The 14,971-nt window shown below is 43.1% G+C and overlaps 1 non-coding gene across 1 annotated transcript; it reads right to left on the bottom strand.

Moving 5' to 3' along the window:
- Positions 1 to 353: 353 nt before the first annotated feature.
- Trnas-cga (transfer RNA serine (anticodon CGA)) lies at positions 354 to 428 on the bottom strand. The gene has a single exon. It is a non-coding gene; the product is annotated as a tRNA-Ser (tRNA).
- Between the last annotated feature and the right edge of the window lie 14,543 nt (positions 429 to 14,971).

Here is a 14,971-nt window from a genome sequence, read left to right as displayed (position 1 = left end):
ATTACCAAAACCTACCATTTAGTCATAAAACTTTACTCATGGCAGAAAATTCCTTTTTTTCCGAGACTTCAGAATTCCTTCAATTGACTTTGGACACCATTAAAATCCACCACAAATTGATAGTAAATACACAAAATATGCGTTACGCCCATTGGTGACCTAAGTTTAGACTAAAGCGAAGTAATCTGAATACCATTCAAACACCGCTAATCCAGCGGACACGACGGGGCGGGCGGCGTTGACTTGCCGCCCACAGCAGTACTGGAAGATGGACGCGTCCCATACAACAGACCAAAAACAAATCTTAAAAATTAATAACAATGCGCTGAAACTTCCTGGCAGATTAAAACTGTTTGCCGGACCGAGACTCGAACTCGGGACCTTTGCCTTTCGCGGGCAAGTGCTCTACCAACTGAGCTACCCAAGCACGACTCACGCCCCGTCCTCACAGCTTTACTTCTGCCACTACCTCGTCTCCTAGCACTTGCCCGCGAAAGGCAAAGGTCCCGAGTTCGAGTCTCGGTCAGGCACACAGTTTTAATCTGCCAGGAAGTTTCATATCAGCGCACACTCCGCTGCAGAGTGAAAATATCATTCTGGAAACATCCCCTAGGCTGTGGTTAAGCCATGTCTCCGCAATATCCTTTCTTTCAGGAGTGCTAGTTCTGCAAGGTTCGCAGGAGAGCTTCTGTAAATTTTGGAAGGTAGGAGACGAGGTACTGGCAGAAGTAAAGCTGTGAGGACGGGGCGTGAGTCGTGCTTGGGTAGCTCAGTTAGTAGAGCACTTGCCCGCGAAAGGCTAAGGTCCCGAGTTCGAGTCTCGGTCCGGCACACAGTTTTAATCTGCCAGGAAGTTTCATATCAGCGCACACTCTGCTGCAGAGTGAAAATATCATTCTGGGAACAATGCGCTGTTTTACAAGAAAGAAAGGACACCATGACTTGAAAGCCCAACACAAATTGATAGCCCGCATCTCGTGGTCGTGCGGTAGCGTTCTCGCTTCCCACGCCCGGGTTCCCGGGTTCGATTCCCGGCGGGGTCAGGGATTTTCTCTGCCTCGTGATGGCTGGGTGTTGTGTGCTGTCCTTAGGTTAGTTAGGTTTAAGTAGTTCTAAGTTCTAGGGGACTGATGACCATAGATGTTAAGTCCCATAGTGCTCAGAGCCATTTTGAACAAATTGATAAAACATCTACCCAATAACTACGTATGGTAATAAGCAAACTATCAATACATGCAACTCAGAATTACAATGAGGTATACAGTCCTTAACAACTGCGTGACATCAAAATTACAGTAGTAGGCGGCAAGAAAAGGATTTAATACTCCAAAATTATTTTACCAAATCATTTCCGCAAAAAATTGCAATGGAAAGAATAGCTCTTATTAAAATAAACTTCGCCATTTCTGCTAGCAGACCAAACAAACTTGCAATGCCCAAAAATGTTTAACAAATGCTTGCTCATAATAATTGCAGTGAAAAGGGTAACTCTTACTAAAATAAACTTCAATGGTTTCAAATAGCAGATAAGCCAAACTTTCCAACCCAAAAATTGTTTTACAATTAGTTACCCTTAATGTTGTGCTCTTCAGTCCAGAGATTGGTTTGATCGCCGGCCGAAGTGGCCGTGCGGTTCTAGGCGCTGCAGTCTGGAACCACGAGACCGTTACGGTCGCAAGTTCGAATCCTGCCTGGGGCATGGATGTGTGTGATGTCCTTAGGTTAGTTAGGTTTAACTAGTTCTAAGTTCTAGGGGACTAATGACCTCAGAAGCTGAGTCCCATAGTGCTCAGAACCATTTGAACCATTTTGAACTGGTTTGATGCAGCTCTCCATGCTACTCTATCCTATGCAAGCTTCTTCATCTCCCAGTACCTACTGCAACCACCATCCTTCTGAATCTGTTTAGTGTATTCATCTCTTGGTCTCCCTCTACGACTTTTACCCTCCGCGCTGCGCTCCAATACTAAATTCGTGATCCCTTGATACCTCAGAATATGTCCTACCAACGGATACCTTCTTCTAGTTAATTTGTGTCGCAAATTTCTCTTCACTCCAATTCTATTAAATACCTCGTCATTAGTTACGTGATCTACTCTAATCTTCAGCATTCTTCTGTAGCACCACATTTCGAAAGCTTCTATTATGTGCTTGTCTAAACTATTTATCGTCCACGTTTCACTGCCAAACATGGCTACACTCCATACAAATACTTTCAGAAAAGACGTCCTGACACTTAAATTTACACTCGGTGTTAACAAATTTCTCTTCTTCAGAAATGCTTTCCTTGCCATTGCCATTTATATCCTCTCTACTTCGACCATCGTGAGTTATTTTGCTCCGCAAATAGCAAAACTCATTTAAATTAAAAGGAATGTCAGCGTTGGCCGTAATATTGATGTTTTATTGATAGCATAATCGATTTTCGATCACATAGTGATCATCTTCAGTGCTGTAGAAATTAAACTCAGACACTGGTATCAAGTTATCAATAACCAAAACTGAGAAGCTATCACAATAACTCAATGTTCACTCCATGGAGTCGCCAATCAACAAAACTCATTTACTACTTTAAGCGTCTCATTTCCTAATGTAATGCTCTCAGCATCACCCGATTTAATTCGACTACATTCCATTATCCTCGTATTGCTTTTGTTGATGTTCATCTCATATCCTCCATTCCGTTCAGCTGCTCTTCCAGGACCTTTGCTGTCTCTGACAGAATTACAATGTCATCGACGAACCTCAAAGTTTTAATTTCTCTCCATGGATTTTAATTCCTACTCCGATTTTTTCTTTTGTTTCCTTTACTGCTTGCTCACCTACCCTTAATAAGCGCAATGAAAGGGGCAACTCTTATTAAAATAAACTTCACTATTTCAAATAGCAGACGAAACAAAATTTCAGCGCCAAGAAAACGGCCGAGCTTATCGTCCCATCCACTGGATGAATCGTAATCTATAGTGCCACGCACTTTCATAAGACACTATGGAGAATCGAAGGGGTCAGCGGAAGAAAATGCTAACCATCAATGTAGTCATTGCTAGGCCGATCACTAAATGCACAACACATTAGAACGTAGTAGTTCCCTACCCATCGTTGTAAAGCACTGCCTACACTATAAATTCTACGGTGTTATTGTATTTACGAACTTGTCTTTTAACATGACTAAATATATAACACAATATCTCCAAATACACTCTTGTGTGGTACCATTTTCTTCTGCCGACCCCTTCAATAATGGATTGTTATTCAAGAAATGGCGCACATCGTTGTAATCAGAAACAGTTCATCATTGCCTATCCTTGAGTTGTCAGCTACTGCTGCCGAAAATTTATTCCGTCAAAAAGGTTCAGAACAACTCTCCCCCACCCCCACCCCACCGCCGCCCGGGTTCCCGAATTCGATTCCCGGCGGGGTCAGGGATTTTCTCTGCCTCGTGATGACTGGATGTTGTGTGATGTCCTTAGGTTAGTTAGGTTTAAGTAGTTCTAAGTTCTAGGGGACTGATGACCATAGATGGTCAGTCCCATAGAGCTCAGAGCCATTTGAACCATTTTGAACCGCCCCCACAACCCGCACCCCCGTCCCCCTAACCGACATTAAAGCTTCATTGATGATTTTTATCGAACCGCATCTGCTAATTCTACAGACTGTGCATTTTACAGACTCATTAGGTCTCTGATTTCATTTTTGCATGTCTTCTGGATTGTACTTTTTACTCACATGGCTTACAGATAGAGCTCAGAGCCATTTGAACCATTTTGAACCGCCCCCACAACCCGTACCCCCGTCCCCCTAACCGACATTAAAGCTTCATTGATGATTTTTATCGAACCGCATCTGCTAATTCTACAGACTGTGCATTTTACAGACTCATTAGGTCTCTGATTTCATTTTTGCATGTCTTCTGGATTGTACTTTTTACTCACATGGCTTACAGATTTGACATTTATCACACAGTCATCTTCGGTTCCCCTTCTAGCTGTCACGTATGAAGATAAAAACTGTCTGTTTGGAGGACAAGAAAGCAGAAACTGTATGAGCATATTACTACTCTATATGAAGATAAACTGTTCTCGCTTTTCATACCGAAGCAACTGAGATAATATTCTACTGATTTCGACAGCTGTCACCGCCACCGGCTCAGGAATGAAAACTTCTGACTGCTGGGAAAGACGAGGTGGTTGCTTTATGCACCCGATGTAGCAGTTTCCAGAACGCTCCAGAAATGGCCTAATTTACGCGTGCGCAAGAACATGAGTTAAGCTGCTTCAAGAGAACACGGCGGAGTCTGGACATGGGTGCCATAAGCCGAAGCATTGCTTTTCTGGAACTATGTAGAAATTTGTTATTTCTTAATACACTAGGTCTGTCAGTGGCGCTACGGCCGACAATAGCTAATTTATAATCGTGAAATAAAGAGCAGTGTTACAGAGCAACATTTCGTCATTAGAGTCGGAGCATTAGTGATGGACACAGATGGTAAAGGAATTCAACCGCTTAAGAATCAGTTCCGACATTCTACAACCGCAGCTACACTACATCTGTATTGTGAAAACCATTGTGAAGTCTATGGCTGATGAACTTTCATTGACCACATATTAAAGTACCTTCCCTTTCCATTCGTGTTTGGAGCATGGGAAGAATGATTACTTATATGTTTCTGTGCGCACCGTAAATAGTCTACTTTTGCCTTCCCGTCTCTATCGGAGCGATGTACAGAGTAGTAGTATATTCCTAGATTCATCACTTTATACTGTGTCATGAAACTGTGTAAGTTGTTCTCGCGGGATAGGCGACGTCAGTCTTCACATGTCTTCCAGTTCAGATTTATCAGTATCTCCGTGAAGCTCCTTTATGAGTCACAAAAATCCGTGACCATTCGTGCTGCTGTTCTTTGTACAATTCCAGTGACCCCAGTTAGTCCTACCAGTCTGGTTCTCATACTCTTCAAAACTATTCTAAGATGGCCGAAACGAGTGTTCTGTATGCAATTTCCTTTGTAGACTGGTTTCTTTTTCCCGATATCGTACCAACAGATCGAAGTTCACCGCCCGCTTAGCCCAAGACTGAGCATGTTTCATGGGGTTGGGAAGAGCTCCGCTTACAGCTGGTAAAATTGTTGTTTATTAATAGGCGACTGCTTTCGCGGCTTAAAGCCGCATCATCAGGTGCAACCTGCACGGTAAAAAGCAAAGTACAGTGTCACCACATTTTGTGGATGTTGTTGTTGTGGTCTTCAGTCCATAGACTGGTTTGATGCAGCTCTCCATGCTACTCTATCCTGTGCAAGCTTCTTCATCTCCCAGTACTTACTACAACCTACATCCTTCTGAATCTGTTTAGTGTATTCATCTCTTCGTCTCCCTCTACGATTTTTACCATCCACGCTGCCATCCAATACCAAATTGGTGATCCCTTGATGCCTCATAATATGCCCTTTCAACAATCTTTCCCAACTTTCGGAAATAATAAGTGTTAGTGACGTGCAACAATCACTTATTAAGCAGATATTCGCACTTGTCAGCACCTGAACTCTTTGATATGGGGATTATTACATTATTCTAAGTGGGATACTATTTCGCCTGGCTCATGTATCAGCGCACCGACGAACTAGCTTCATCAGAGCTGGTAGCAGTTAGGATTGCTCTAGCTATGATTAAAGTCTGGAAAAGCTTCGCAATATCACATGCTTCTCCATTATTGCCATCATCTGATACTTCGGGCAGAAAGTGAAACAGACAACATGCAAAGTCTTACAGGATGAGTCGGCGACATGCGATCCAGGTTATACATACGACGGCCACTCCAAAAGAAATGCACACTATTTTTTTTAAATCCATCTTTTATTCTACATCTTTGAAAGTTTTACAGTGTGTAGACACAACCTTTAGGAACAATATTAATTTCTCCACATAATTTTCATCCCTCTCAACTGCCTCAGGCCATCTTGGAACCAGCGCCTGTATATGCACACAGTAAAATTCGGGACCAACCTGGTGGAGCCACTGTTTGGCAGCGTGCACAAGGGAGTCGTCATCTTCAAACGTTGTTCCACAAAGAGAGTCTTTCAGTTTCCCAAAGAGATGATAGTCAGGTGAAGCCAGGTCAGGACTGTAACGCGGGTGTTTCAGTGTTGTCCATCCGAGTTTTGTGATCGCTTCCATGGTTTTTTGAGTGACACGTGGCCGTGCATTGTCGTGAAACAGCAAAACATCCTGCTTTTGCCGATGTGGTCAAACACGACTCAGTCGAGCTTGAAATTTCTTCAGTGTCATCACATATGCATCAGAATTTATGGTGGTTCCACTTGGCCTGACGTCTACAAGCAAGAGTCCTTCGGAATCATAAAACACCTTTTCCAGCAGAAGATGTGGTTCTGAATTTTTTTTCTTGTGTGAATTTGCATGATACCACTCCATTGATTGCCTCCTCGTCCCTGGTAAAAAAATAATGGAGCCATGTTTCATCACCTGCCACAATTCTTCCAAGAAATTCATCTCCACCATTCTCATACTGTTCTAAAAGTTCGCTGCATACCGGTTTTTTTTTTTTTTTCTAGAGCCACTGTCTACATCCTGGGGACCCACCTGGCACAATCCTTTTTTAACGCCAACAGTTTCAGTATTCTGCAAACACTTCCTTCCCCTATCCCAACGTAGCGTGACAATTCGTTCACTGTGTTGCGTCTGTCAGCATCCGCCAATTCGTTAACTCTCCGCTGCGAGGACAAACCTCAATATTGCTGTGCCGGCTTTCATCACGTAACCTGCTTGCCCACCGACTAACTGTACTGCGATCGACAGCAGCATCTCCATACACCTTTTTCAACCTCTTGTGGATGTTTCCCACTGTCTCGTTTTCACAGCACAGGAATTCTATGACAGCACGTTGCTTCTGACGAACGTCAAGTGTAGCAGCCATCTTGAAGACGTGCTGTGATGGCGCCACTCACGGGAACAGGTTGACCTAAGTTTGAAAACAAGCGGGAAGGATGTATCTACACACAGTAAAGCTTTCACACATGCAGAATGAAAATTGTATTTTTACAAAAATAGTGTGCATTTCGCCTGCACATTGAAGGCAAAAGGAGTGGAAAGAAGTTCCTTGGTAAAAAAGGCAGTAAACTGACTGTTTCGGTCTCGTGGATAGATTTAATTTTATACACACAATCTTCCGTCCTGCATCTGATTTATTTCCTGTACAATGTGCGAGCTGATGTTGGTTTTATATTTGTGTATGAGGTTTTTTTCTATGTTCGGGCCAACAGATAGTCCAATTCGTCCTGGCTGCAATCATTCGCTCAGCAATCCTTTGGAAGCACAGTTCATGCACGACCAGAATGGGTGAATTTTTCAGCGATTTCATGTAAGGCCAAGAGACTCAGTCAATGACATGTGGACTACATAGGTTCAGCATGAATGAAAAGAGTAATTTCTGTGAAAGACCCTCAGCGTCCTAATGGAAGGGGGCTATTCACAGATATTGAAAAGACGGATTGCTTTTCCTGAAGTCTTCTAACCACTATACTACATTCAACTATTTTATCTCTTTGCACTATGTTTTGTCTAATCAATGAGTACATGCTTCACACATGGCGTTTGTATTGCTCGCTGTTGACAACGTTGTGTAGGCCTATAATATGATTCAATGACATGGGCAAACTTAGATCGAAGTTCTGAAATGGGCTTGGTAAATTTGTACTAAGGATCGCCAAATAATATGTAAAGTTATATTCGATCTAGCAAATGGGCAGTACTGTTGATGAATGATGCACATAAATCCTGAAGAACATTCAAGGGGATTTTATTTTTACACAGAAACTGTTCTACTTCCTAGCGAAATATCAGGGATGAATAGGGAGTCTCCAGTTGCGTTGAATGCCCGCCGTAAAATAGTTACATGGCGAATCAGTGAACGAAACTGTGCATAAATGCTAGCATCTCTCTGAATTATGTAGAGAACATCTTAATATTCTCAGACCTTGTTTCTTTTACAAGTTACATATGTTTTTATATGTTTGGAGCATAAGCATCCACACTGGAAGAGGGGGCACTCCCCCTCCCCCTCCGTCACCCTTCTCAACACTTGGAATTTGGAGTATAGACATTTTATTAGTTACATAATACCCACACACTTCGATTCAGTGTCTTTCTTCAGCCCCCACAATCCCTGTATAAATTTCTTTGGACTCCTGTGATTTGAAGTCCTCAGAATGCAGAGAACAAATTTACATTTTCATGCATTTACTTCTGAGCTTGTGTGAGTAACTTTAGAGCGAGATGAAGGACACGGTAAAATTTTTGACACACACCATTTATCCTATACTTGCTGAGTACCCAGCGTTGCCCAGATACGTATTTATTCCAGTCTTCTATATGCCCATCTGCTCCTTCCCCCCCCCCCCCCTCTCTCACTCTGTTCGTCGCCTACCCCCCCCCCCCCACCCCTCTCCCCGCCGATTCATTGCCTATTTCCTTTCTCTACCTCCTCTTCTTCCCTCTCTCTGTCCATCTCGACATCTTCCCTCTCTCTATCTATTTCCTCCTCTTCCTCTTTGTTTTCATCTCCGCCTACCCCCATCTCTCTGCCTACCTCTTCTTCCCCCTGTCTCTGGCCATTTGTTCCCTTCCCCTCTCTCTGTTCATCACCTCCTTCCCCCTACCTGTATCCACGTCCTCCCTCCTCCTCGCTCTCTGTAGATCTCCTCATCCACACTCTCTCTCCACGTTATCACGACGCTGGTGGTTCTTACCCCCACAGTATTTCTTTCCAGATCGTAACTAATATGTGAACCAAATTTGGTTGAAATTGTTCCAGTGTTGTAGAATGAACTTTATACCCGCAGCTTTGCCCCATACGCACATGTCAAATATATTTCGCATATATTAATATACACTACTGGCCATTAAAATTGCTACACCACGAAGGTGACGTGCTACAGACGCGAAATTTAACCGACAGGAAGAAGATGCTGTGATATGCAAATGATTAGCTTTTCAGAGCATTCACACAAGGTTGGCGCCGGTGGCGACACCTACAACGTGCTGACATAAGGAAAGTTTCCAACCGATTTCTCTTACACAAACAGCAGTTCACCGGCGTTTCCTGGTGAAATGTTGTGATGCCTCGTGTAAGGAGGAGAAATGCGTACCATCACGTTTCCAACTTTGATAAAGGTCGGATTGTAGCCTATCGCGATTGCGATTTATCGTATCACTAGCAGTCGAGATGACAGGCATCTTATCCGCGTGGCTGTAACGCATCGTGCAGCCACTTCTCGATCCCTGAGTCAACAGATAGGGACGTTTGCAAGACAACAACTTCTGCACGAACAGTTCAACTACGTTTGCAGCAGCATGGACTATCAGCTCGGAGACCATGGCTGCGGTTACCCTTGACGCTGCACTACAGACAGGAGCGCCTGCGATGGTCTACTCGACGACGAACCTGGGTGCAACAATGGTAAAACGTCATTTTTTCGGATGAATACAGGTTCTGTTTACAGCATCATGATGGTCGCATCCGTGTTTGGCGACATCGCGATATACGCACATTGGAAGCTTGTATTCGTCATCGCCATACTGGCGTATCACCTGGCGTGATGGTGTGGGGTGCCATTGGTTACACGTCTCGGTCACCTCTTGTTCGCATTGACGGCACTTTGAACAGTGAATGTTACATTTCAGATGTGTTACGACCCATGGCTCTACCCTTCACTCGATCCCTGCGAAACCCTATATTTCAGCAGGATAATACACGATCGCACGGTTCAGGTCCTGTACGGGCCTTTCTGGATACAGAAAATGTTCGACTGCTGCCCTGGCCAGCACATTCTCTGGATCTCTCACCAATTGAAAACGTCTGGTCAATGGTGGCCGAGCAACTGGCTCGTCACAAAACGCCAGTCACTACTCTTGATGAACTGTGGTATCGTGTTCAAGCTGCATGGGCAGCTGTTCCTGTACAAACAATCCAAGCTCTGTTTGACTCAATGCCCAGGCGTATCAAGGCCGTTATTACGGCCAGGGGTGGTTGTTCTGGGTACTGATTTCTCAGGATCTATGTACCCAAATTGCGTGAAAATGTAATCACATGTCAGTTCTAGTATAATATATTTGTCCAATGAATACCCGTTTATCATCTGCATTTCTTCTTGGTGTAGCAATTTTAATGACCAGTAGTGTATTTCACGTATATCTGTACACATATTTCACATGTACCTCTAGCGAATTTCTCCCTGCAATTTTATTTTTATGCAGCATGATATTCATGACGTCGTTTGTCCTGAACTACATGCTGTACGATGATATAATTTTCCGGGTGCATCCAATAGTATATGCGGCTACTATCTGAGAAATGTGTTGCGAATAGTCTTAGTATTAAAGGAATAATAAACTGAAACGTCATGCATGACGGGCAGTTTTTCACACAACTCAATGTTTATGACGTCGTATCTTCTAACCATATTCGTACAATATTTTTCAAGGCACTTGTGGATACTGTGTGCGAAATGTGTTGCGAATAGAGTTAGTAGCAATGAAGTAATAAATTAAAATGCCAAACATGATGCCGCAGTTTTTCACGTATCTCAGTATTTGACGTCATATCTCCGGAGGCCGGCCGGTGTAGCCGAGCGGTTCTAGGCGCTTCAGTCCGGAACCGCATTGCTGTTACGGTCGCAGGTTCGAATCCTGCTTCGGGCATGGATGTCCTTAGGTTAGTTAGGTTTAAGTAGTTTTTAGTCCAGGGGACTGATGACCCCAGATGTTAAGTCCCATAGTGCTTAGAGCCATTTGAACCATTTTATCTCCTGAACTATTTGTCGTCCAATGATATAATCTTGCTTATACATTCAGTGTATATGTGAGTACTTTTTGAAAAATGTATAGCGAAAACAGTTAGTAGCAAAGAAGAAAAAATTAAAATGTTATGCTCCATGCGACAGTTTTACTGCATAAGCGAAAATGTAGTAAGCGATAAACCTTTTTCCTTTCATTATTTTGTGGCGGTTGTCAGCAACAAAAAGTTTTGTAAAGATTTGAAATTACGTGTTAATTCGTTCCAAGTCACTAAGTGCTCTCATTCTCAAATACTGGATGACTAAGTATGGATATTCGCGGGTCATGGCCTACACTACTTGTCATCCCTCCTCTATACAGTATGATGATTTCTAGACACTAAGTGATATGTGTTCCCCCACCTCAGAAACCATGGACCTTGCCGTTGGTGCCAAGGCTTGCGTGCCTCAGTGATACACATAGTCGTACCGTAGGTGCAGCCACAACGGAGGGGCATCTGTTGAGAGGCCAGACAAACGCGTGGTTCCTGAAGAGGGGCAAGCCTTTTCAGTAGTTGCAGGGGCAACAGTATGGATGAATGACCGATCTGGCCTTGTAACATCTGTTGTGGATTGGCAGGAGCCAACCCACGGGGTTTGGAGGAAGCCGAAAGGCACGCGTTTAAGCTGACGCAGGCTGGCGTGAGGTCTGGAACAGGACAAGGTAGTTAGACTAGAAAAAAAGGATGTAACTGGTGGAATACTTAACTTTAATCCATTAATGTTGAAAGTAGCTCTTGTCTGTACATTCTTTACAATATCAATAGCAACTGATAATGGCGCCTTGCTAGGTCGTAGCAAATGACGTAGCTGAAGGCTATGCTAACTATCGTCTCGGCAAATGAGAACGTATTTTGTCAGTGCACCATCGCTAGCAAAGTCGGCTGTACAACTGGAGCGAGTGCTAGGAAGTCTCTCTAGACCTGCCGTGTGGCGGCGCTCGGTCTGCAATCACTGATAGTGGCGACACGCGGGTCCGACGTATACTACCGGACCGCGGCCGATTTAAAGGCTACCACCTAGCAAGTGTGGTGTCTGGCGGTGACACCACAACATCAACCGAAACGGCCTTGTTGTGCTGGTACTGCGAACGGCTGAAAGCAAGGGGAAACTACAGCCGTAATTTTTCCCGAGGGCATGCAGCTCTACTGTATGATGATGACATCCTCTTGGTAAAAATACTCCGGAGGTGAAATAGTCCCCCATTCGAATCTCTGGCAGGGACTACTCAGGAGGATGTCATTATCAGGAGAAACAAAACTGGCGTTCTATGGGTTCTGAGCGTGGAATGTCAGATCCCTTAATCGGCAGGTAGGTTAGAAAATTTAAAAAGAGAAATGGATAGGCTGGCGCTCTATACTGGGAGATAGTCCGGTGGCAGGAGGAACAGGACTTCTGGTCAGGTGAATAAGTATTATAAATACAAAATCAAATAGGGGTAATGCAGGAATAATGAATAACAAAATAGGAACACGGGTAAGTTACTATCAACGGTGCAGTGAACGCATTATTGTAGCCAAGATAGACACGAAGCCCACACCCACTTCAGTAGTACAAGTTTCTGTCAACTAACTCCGCTCCGCAGATGAGGAGGACATTGAGGAAATTTATGATGAGATAAAAGAAATTATTTAGATAATTAAGGGAGACGAACATTTAATAGTCATGGAGGACTGGAATTCGATAATAGGAAAAGAAAGTGAGTGAATTGTAATAGGAGAATACGGACTGGGGGAAAGGAAAGATAGAATTTTGCACAGAGCACAATTTAATCATAGCTAACACTTGGTTCAAGAATCATGAAAGAAGGTCGTATACGTGGAAGAGACCTGGAGACACTGGAAGGTTTCAGACTGATTACATAATTGTAAGAGAGATTTCGGAACCAGGTTTTAAATTGTGAGACATTTTCAGGGGCAGATGTGAACTCGACCACAAGTTATTGGTATGAATTTCAGAGTAAAACTGAAGAAACTGCAAAAAGGCGGGATTTAAGGAGATGGGACCTGGATAAACTGAAAGAACCAGAGATTGTAGAGAGTTTCAGAGGGAACATTAGGGAACTACTGACAAGAACAGGGGAAAGGAATACAGTAGAAGTAGAATGGGTAGCTTTGAGAGACGGAATAGTGAATGCAGCAGAGGACCAAATAGGTAAAATGTCGAGGGCTAGTAGAGATCCTTGGGTAACAGGAGAGATACTGAATTTAATCGATGAAAGGAGAAAACATAAAAGTGCAATAAATGAGGCACGCGAAAGTGAATACAAATGTCTAAAAAAAATTAGATCGATAGGAAGTGCAAAATGGCCAATCAGGAATGGCTAGAGGACTAATTTAAGGATATAGAAGCATGTATAACCAGGGCTGAGATAGGTACAGCCTACAGGAAAATTAAAGAGACCTTTGGGGAGAAGAGAAGCAGCTGTATGAATATCGAGAGCTGAGATGGTAAACCAGTCCTAAGCAAAGAACGGAAAATAGAAAGGTGGAAGGAGTATATAGAGAGTCTATACAAGGGAGATGTACTTGAGGGCAGTATTATGGAAATGGAAGAGGACGTAGATGAAAATGAGAAAGGGAAATACGATACCGCGTCAAGAATTTGACAAGGCACCGAAAGACATAAGCCAAAACAAGGCCCCAGGAGCAGACAACATTATGTTAAAGCTACTAATAGCCTTGGGAGAGCTAGCCATGACGAAACTCTTCCATCTGATGAGCGAGATGTATTAAACAGGTGAAGAACCCGTGGACTTCAAGAACAATATAATAATTCCAATTCCAAAGAAAGGAGGTGATTACAGGTATGAAAATTACCAAACTATCAGTTTAATGAGTCACGGTTGAAAAATACTAACACGAATTATTTACAGTAGCATGGAAAAACTAGTGGAAGCCGACATCGGGGAAGATCAGTTTGGATTCCGTAGAAATGTAGGAACACGTGAGGCAATACTGACTCTACGACTTCTCATAGAAGATAGGTTAAGGAAAGATAAACCCACGTTTATAGCATTAGTAGACTTAGAGAAAGATTTTGACAAAGTTGACTGGAAAACTCTCTTCCGAATTCTAAAGGTGGCAGGCGTAAAATACAGGGAGCGAAAGGCTATTTACAATTTGTACAGAAACCAGATGGCAATTACAAGAGTCGAGCGGCACAAAAGGGAAGCAGTGATAGAGAAGGCAGTGAGACAGGGTTGTAGCCTATCCCTGGTGTTATTTAGTCTATATATTGAACAATCAGTGAGGGAAACAAAACAAAAATTTGGAGTAGAAATTGAAGTCCATGGAGAAGAAATAAAAACTTTGACGTTTGCGGGGCCACTGTAATTCTGTCAGAGACAACAAAGGACTTGGAAGACAGTTGAATGGAATGGACAGTGTCTTGAAAGGAGGATATAAGATGGACATCAACAAAGGCAAAACGAGGATAATGGAATGTAGTCGAATTAAATCGGATGATGCTAAGGGAATTAGTTTAGGAAATGAGACACTTAAAGTAGTCGATGAGTTTTGCTATTTGAGAAGCAAAATAACTGATGATGGTCGAAGTAGAGAGGATATAAAATGTAGACTGGCAATCGCAAGAAAAGCGTTTCAGAAGAAGAGAAATTTGTTAACATCCAATATAGATTTAAGCGTCAGGAAGTCCTTTCTGGAAGTATTTGTATGGAGTGTAGCCATGTATGGAAGTGAAACATGGACGATATACAATTTAGGCAAGAAGAGAGTAGAAGCTTTTGATATGTGGTGCTACAGAAGAATACTGAAGATTAGATGGGTAGATCACGTAACTAATGAGAAGGTACTGAATAGTATTGGGGGAAAGAGAATTTCGTGGTACAACCTGACTAGAAGAAGAGATCGGTTGGTAACACACAGTCTGAGGCATCAAGGACCACCTATTTAGTACTGGAGGGAAGCGTGGGCGCTAAAAATCGTAGCGGGAGACCAAGAGATGAATACACTAAGGAGATTAAGAAGGAAGTAGGTTGCAGTAGTTACTCGGAGATGAAGAGGCCTGCACAGGATAGAGTAGCATGGAGAGTTGCATCAAACCAGTCTTTGGACTGAAGACCACAACAACAACAACATTTTGATAAGAGTTGATTATTTCTAACTC

The sequence above is a fragment of the Schistocerca nitens genome, chromosome 7 (assembly GCF_023898315.1).
Source record: "Schistocerca nitens isolate TAMUIC-IGC-003100 chromosome 7, iqSchNite1.1, whole genome shotgun sequence".
Classification (NCBI taxonomy): Eukaryota; Metazoa; Arthropoda; class Insecta; order Orthoptera; family Acrididae; genus Schistocerca; species Schistocerca nitens.
The sequence above is the reverse complement of the archived record's forward strand: the minus strand, read 5'-3'. Positions and strand labels throughout refer to the sequence as shown.